The following is a 6936-nucleotide window of genomic DNA, read 5'->3' as shown; positions in this document are numbered from 1 at the left end:
GGATCCAGATTCTTTTCCCTTCTGCGATAGGAAGCTGGCCCCATTCTTTTCCTATCCAATTGTATCTTCACGTAAAGCGTGAAACTTTACGTGTGGTTCGGCAGGGAGCGAGGATGGAGCTAGAGTGCTGTTAAACTTTTCTTGGTCTCTTGGCGCCCCTCCCTGGGGGACAGGGTTGGACGGTCCCAGGTCAGGGCGCGCGGGGGCGGAAGCGGCGGCGGCTGCGGCGGCGGCTGTCAGAGCTGGAGAGGGGCCGGGCGGAGCGGCCATGGAGGGTCAGCGCTGGCTGCCGCTGGAGGCCAACCCCGAGGTGAGCGCGGCTCGGATCTCGGCCTGAGGCCGCGGGCAGGGGCGGAGAGGGCCGGGCTGTCGCAGCCAGTCCCGGGCAGTTTGTCGCTAAAGCGTGTTCTCTGTCTCGTTTTCAGGTCACCAACCAGGTGAGTGAGGTGCCTTGTCGCTCGAGACCCGGGAGTCCTACCTGGCCGCCTACACCTCTGCAGTCCCCGGGAGTCTGGGATTTAACTCCGTGAGGGCCCCTCTTGCTTTGCTTCAGGCGGGCGTGCCCTTTTTACGGCCGTCTCCCTCCTACCTGGGTCCTGGAGATGCTCCAGGTGCCTCAGCCCCTCCTCTGGTTCCATTCCCCCCCCGTCATCTCGTTTCCTGGGGTTTTGGGCTCTGAGGTTTGAGGGACGTTCACCCTGTATTCCTATTCCTTTCTATGTTTTGCCTCTTGCTAGTGCCGAATCCATAATTGTCCCACCCCTGTGTCTTACAGGTGACTAATTTGTCTACAGTACCTGACTGTAAGCTTTGTAAACTCGCCCACCCAGTCCTTGTAATTTCGTCCACCGCCTGCACCATGAAATCATCTAATCATCTTCTCTTGCCCCATCAAATCTCTTCTCTTCGCCGCCACGCCCCCTTTCTCTTCCAGTTTCTTAAAATTGGAATTTAGTTGCTTTTATACCATAGGAAAGGTCAGTTCCCACGCTATCCTTTGCCACCTATAACCCTTTAAGTTTTTCTGGTTGTTGAAGGTTCGAGTTTGGGGAGGGAAGAGGGAATATTTCCCAGCCATTCGATTAAAAGGACAGTAAGTGATATCGGGTGTAAACTTTTTATTTGCCCGTGTATTTTGTGTTATTCTGTTTTTTTATTCTCAACAGCTAGTTTGCTTTTTTTTTTTTTTTTTTACCGCCATCTCAGTTTATCATATGGTACACTACTACCCCCCCCAATCTTTCTTCTCATCACCAAGGAATAATGATTTATCATGTCCTTCATTGATTTTTGGTTTTAAAAGCTTGTGGAAAATTCCTTATATAAAGAAAATAGATAGGAATGCTTTATCTTGATGTTGTCGGCAAACCCTTCAATTTCTTATTCAGGTTTATTACATACTTTTGAGATGACAGTTATGCCCTCAACTCTTGTCTCCAATAATCTAGAAGTGTGCAAAGTTTGAAACCCAGCATATTTTTATGTTATTCTTAAGGTGGCATTTTCTATCAATGTTAATTTTCTTTTTATTTACTCCCTTTGACATTTACTGTTCATTTTTTTCCCCCTAAAACATTTTAACACCTTTGTAAAGAGAAAATCTTCAGGGTAAAGAAGTCAGCATTTGCAACTTCTGATTTAGTGCCACAGGAAAGAAGCATATTTCTCTCAGACCTAATCCAAAAATTTTTTATACCTTTGGGAAAAACCGGTTTACCATGTGTCTGGACTCTGTTCTCTTCCATTGAACTCTGTGCCTGTTTTGATTACTGTAATCTTACTGTAAGTCTTGAAATTAGAATAATATGAATCTTCAAACTTTATTCCTTTTGAAAAATTTTTAGGCTATTTTAGTTTCTTTGCCTTTCCATGTAAATTTTAGAATCAGCTTGTCAATTTGTACAACAAATTCTGCTGCAATTTTGATGGTGAATGTGTGACTAAGTTTATAGATATATTTTGGGGAAAATTAACATCTTAACAATATTGAATCTTGCAATCCATGAATATGGTGTATCTCATTTACTTGGATTTTCTTTGATTTCTTTCAACAATAGTCTGTCATTTTATCATGTTGATCTTATACATTTTTTGTTTATATCTAAATATTTGATGATTTGTGGTGCTTTTGTAAATGATACTATTTTAAAATTTTAATTTCTGGTTGTCCATTGCTACATATAGAAATATAATTTATTTTTAAATGTTAACTTTTATCCTGCTGCTGTGATAAACTCATTTGTTCTAGTGGCTGTTTTTGGTAGCTGCTTTGGGATTTTCTGTATAGACAGTCATATTCTTTGTGGATAGACTGTTCCATTTGTCCCATTTCAATCTGTATGCTTTTTATTTATTTTTCTTATTGCACTGGTTAGGACCTTTAATACAAAATTAAATAGGAGAGGGAGAGAGAAGATATCTTTGTCTTATTCCAGATCTTAGAAGGAAAACATATGATCTTTCATCATTAGGTATGTTAGTTGTAGGGTTTGGGTAGATGCTTTTTGTCAGATTAAAGAAGTTCCCTTCTTTTCCGAGTTTGTTGAAAGTTTTTGTCATGAATCAATGTTGAATTTTCTTAAGTGACTTTTCTGCGTCATTTAAGAAGTAATACCAACCTTACATAAACATAGGAGAGGGGATGCTTCTCAACTCACTTTATGGCCAGCATTACCAGTCAAGCCATAATAAAACAAACTGCAGACTAATATCCTTCGTGAACATGGATTTTAAAATCCTCAGCAAAATAATAACAAAGAAAATGCAGCAGTAAATTAAAAAGGTTAATATACCGTGACTAAGAGCAGTTTATCCTGGTATTGTTAAGCTGGATCACCATTCAAAAATCAGTCACTGTAATTAACCATATCAACAGACTAAAGAACAGCTGTTTTTAGATGGTTTTCTTATTTATTTTAATAAGATATGTTTGTATTATTGGAAATTTATATTCTGTGATTCAGCTGCTGTTGGACTTTGTTCCTAAGTAATGTTGGTAGATTATAAAACACAATCACTTATTCACATCAGTTGTATCAATTAAATAGTATTTGGGGAGCAGCTTTTGTGATATCAGGTATCTGAGCAAGAGCTGGTTATATCTGGTGATGAAAACACTCATAGTTTTCTACTTTTCAATCCAGTGGGACGATAGACAACAAACAAGTAAGCAAACAAGTAGTTAGCAAATTGTTATAAATACGTGCAATGGAGAAAAATTAATAGTACTGTGATGAAGACCATCAGGGAAAGCATACTAAGTTGGATGGTGACAGGAGGCCATTCTGAGGTGATGTAAACAGAAGAGATATTATTAGTATATGATTGTACACTATTTCTGGCACACTTTGGTGAGGTTAAGTTTGTTTTAAATTTACTTATTAAAGAAGTAATGTGCTTTTAGTGGGAAAATGGACACGTATCTAAGAAGTGATTAGTTCTAAACAAACTTTTTGTACTTGCTAATTCTCTTTGTATTAGTGGCAGAACTGAGACTAGAAAATGAATAGAAATTTAATTAACTCACTTAGAATTTGGAAAACTAATAAATTAAGCCACAGATAAACCCCAACAACAATGTTCATCTCCACCCTTTCTTATTTCCTCAATTTAATGGAATGGTAGGTAGGCCTTTTGCTTATCTTGATTTCACTCCGTTACTATTTGGTGGTTGCATGCGTTTTTGTTATACTCAGTATGAACAAACCCTGTGTGATACTCTAATGATGCCTAGTTTGTGTAAAAGTGATTAACACATGTTTACTATATGGAGATCATTATTAACTGTTAGACATTAACTAGTAGCCATATGTGTCAGTAGATGTGGTAAGTAGTGATTTCTTTTGTTGGCTAATATGCCATCAGTCCCTTCTAAGTATATTTTGTCTTGCTGTAGGTAGGACTTAACCCAGAATAAAATCAATTAAATGATAGAAAAAATTATTTTTAAAATTTAAGCTCTATTTCATTTACATATGCATTTAAGGAGGTAATAGCAGATTGTAGCTGATGGGAAGTTACAGATAATTAAGCATCAGGAATTATAACTTTTTAAAAAAGAACATTTTGTGATATGGGCAATCAGCATTTCTTTTTATGGTTTTACTAGATTTTCATCTTGACTGTGTTTTATGATTTGAATATAGCACAGCCACATTATATAATTTTAAACATTGTTGTGTTTTAGAACCACTGATGTTTGATATGGAAATTCCCTAGAAATATTCCTAATTGTGAATTTTATTGAAGAGGCAGAATGTTTTCTGGCATAATGTATCATGTCTAAAGGAAAATCAATCTATTTTAGTATTAAGTATTCTATTTAGCTTCAATGCTCAGTGTTGGAAAAAGAATTATAAGTCATCTGCTGAATTATTGCCACAAACATACAAACTTTCATTAATGAGTGTTTCCCGTCTTGGGAAGAACATGCTGATTACCCTGTCCTCTAGCTGCTACCTCCTGTTTCCCTTCTTTGTAAATTTTCCACAAAGAATTGTCCATAGAAGCTTGTGCTACTTTCTTATCTCCAGGTTTTTTTCTATATTCACTCCTATCTAGTTTGCTTCTATCCTCACCATTTCATTGTAATTACTTTTCTCAAGTTTACTAATCACTACTTTGCCAGACCCAGTGTTCACTTTTCTGTCACCAAATTTCTTGACCACTCAGCAACATTTGATAGAGTAGCCCACTCCATCCCTCTTGAAACGTTTTCTTTTCTTGGCTTCTGGTTTTTCTCCTGTTTCTCTGACTGCATCCTAGATTTGCCTTTGCTAATCATCTCCCTTCTGATTTCTAAGGCATTCCTCAGAGCTTTGTCCTAGACTGCTGGTCTTTCTGTGTATAACCTCTCTCTAGTGATGTTTTTGGTTGTATAGCATTAATACTGCCACATTGTTGATCACGTGTTCCTCCAATTCCTGACTTCTCTACAAAATTGGAAACTAGTATATTCAGCTACCTCTTTGATATCCCCATTTGGATGTCTTATAGATTTCTCAAACTTAACATGGCTGAGAAGGAAATCTGGATTTATATCCTCTCAGCTCTCCTCCAAACCCACTTCCTCAGTCTTTTAAGGGTACCGCCATTTATCCAAAGCCCAAGACGATGTCATTGAGTCTTCTTCACAGCAGTGCTAATTTGGAGAGACCATTCTTGTACTGATTTAATTTCTTGGCTCTCAATCTCTGCTCTGAGTCCATGGGCAGTTACCTAACCTCTTGGTACCTCGTTTCTTAGTTTCTTATACCCTCACCTAATCTTGTAATTGTTGTAAGGATGAAGTAGATTACTGCATGTAAAGTATGTAGCACGATGTCTGGAACAAAGCATGCACTCTGTAAACTCAGCTATTTTTAGTATTCTTTTCTTTCCCTAACCTCTCAGATCCAGTAGATCTGTAACTTTGCTAGACCCTTCTTTTAGAATCTATCCTCAGTTTGGCCATTCTGTTCATTTCCATGATGACATCCCAGTCCACCATCATCCTCAGTTTGGACAACTGCAGTTGCTTCCTAACTAGTTTTTCTGCTTCTCCCTTTACCTCCCTAAAATCTATTCTCAATGTACACACCAAGGTGGTTTTCTAAAAATGCAAATCATATCCTGTGTATCCCTGCTTAAAGCACTCAGAACACAAAATGGCCTTCCACTGCTTGTCCTTAGAAAGCAGTTCAAGCTGCTAACCATGGCCTGACCGGGAGGTGCTGCCTAGCTCTCTCCAGCTGGTGCCGGGCTGCAGTCTTTGAATGCCAAACGTGTTCCTGCATCAGTTTTGTGCTTATCTTTTGCTTGAATCATTCTGATCTGGGTTGTTTCATGGCTGATTTCTCTCTTGTCATTTGTGTCTTAAAGTTACCTCCTCAGTGAATCTTTCCTTGATTAGTTAGCTAAATCCCCTCTTCCCCCCTCCACCTGCCCCAGATCTGCACTAACATCATGTCTTGTTTTATTTTGTCATAATACTTAACCACCTTGTGAAATTATCTTGTTTATGTGTTTACTTGTTTATTGTGTGTTTCCTACCATGAGAATATAAGTTCTGTGAGAGCAAGGACATGTCTGAAGTACTCGAAGTGGTGCCTGGCCCATAGAGGGTTCTCAACAAATAGTTTTTGAATGGAGGAATGAATAATCTGGAGTCAGAGGCTGCATCCAATGCACTTAATAGATATTAATTGAACACCTTTATGTTAGTCTTATTTGATTGGCAGTATGAGTAAAAAGTTAGGGAAAAGTATGATCCCAGTTAAATTTTAATCATTTATATATTTAATCTGCTTTTTGATCATTAATTGTGTTCTCAGTTTGATACTGATCACTCTCACTATACTTACTGCCTTTGGAGCTTGGTGATTTTTATACTCTTAAGCTTTAGCTGACATGGAGTAAGTTCACAGCTTCAGGGTAACTTACCAATTTTGTGCAGACTTTTTTCACTACAATGTTTACCTGTTACTTTCAGTTTGCAGCACAGCTGTGAAAATTACCCTTTATGTGTACATTTTGTTTTATAATTTTGTAGCAATATGGCTTTTTGTGGGGTACATAAAATGAACAAATAAATTGAAATCCTTTTATCAGGGTTTATGATACTTTTCCTTGGCAGTGTGCTTTTTTGGGCTGTCAGTCCTGTGCAGGCAGTATTTAGAGCTGATTAAATAAACACGTGGTTTTAGCTTAGAAGCCAAATGTTTCTGTCCTACCTCTTTAACTTGGCACAGATAAAAACAAGTATATATTAAATATTCGTTATAAACATAGCTTAACAGACATGTATAGGCATACAGATTATCCATTAAAATAGAGGTGTAATCTTTAGTTCAGTTCAACAAATATAACTTGAGTGTCTATGGTTTGACTAGGCAATGGGATTAAAAAAATGAATAAGATACAGTTCCTTTCCTTGACTTTGCAGTCAGTTTTAATCCT

General features: G+C 37.9%; 1 protein-coding gene across 1 annotated transcript in view; it reads left to right on the top strand.

The window, feature by feature from the left end:
• The first annotated feature begins 418 nt into the window (after nucleotides 1-418).
• Nucleotides 419-6936, top strand: part of UCHL3 (ubiquitin C-terminal hydrolase L3) — a 36210-nt gene continuing 29692 nt past the window's right edge. Inside the window, exon 1 of the mRNA XM_010995013.3 lies at nucleotides 419-437. The gene's annotated coding sequence lies outside the window, so the exon portion shown is untranslated. The remainder of the gene's footprint in view (nucleotides 438-6936) is intronic.

The sequence above is a fragment of the Camelus dromedarius genome, chromosome 13 (assembly GCF_036321535.1).
Source record: "Camelus dromedarius isolate mCamDro1 chromosome 13, mCamDro1.pat, whole genome shotgun sequence".
In the NCBI taxonomy this organism is placed as follows: Eukaryota; Metazoa; Chordata; class Mammalia; order Artiodactyla; family Camelidae; genus Camelus; species Camelus dromedarius.
Note: the sequence above shows the minus strand (reverse complement) of the source record. Positions and strands in the feature narration are given on the sequence as shown.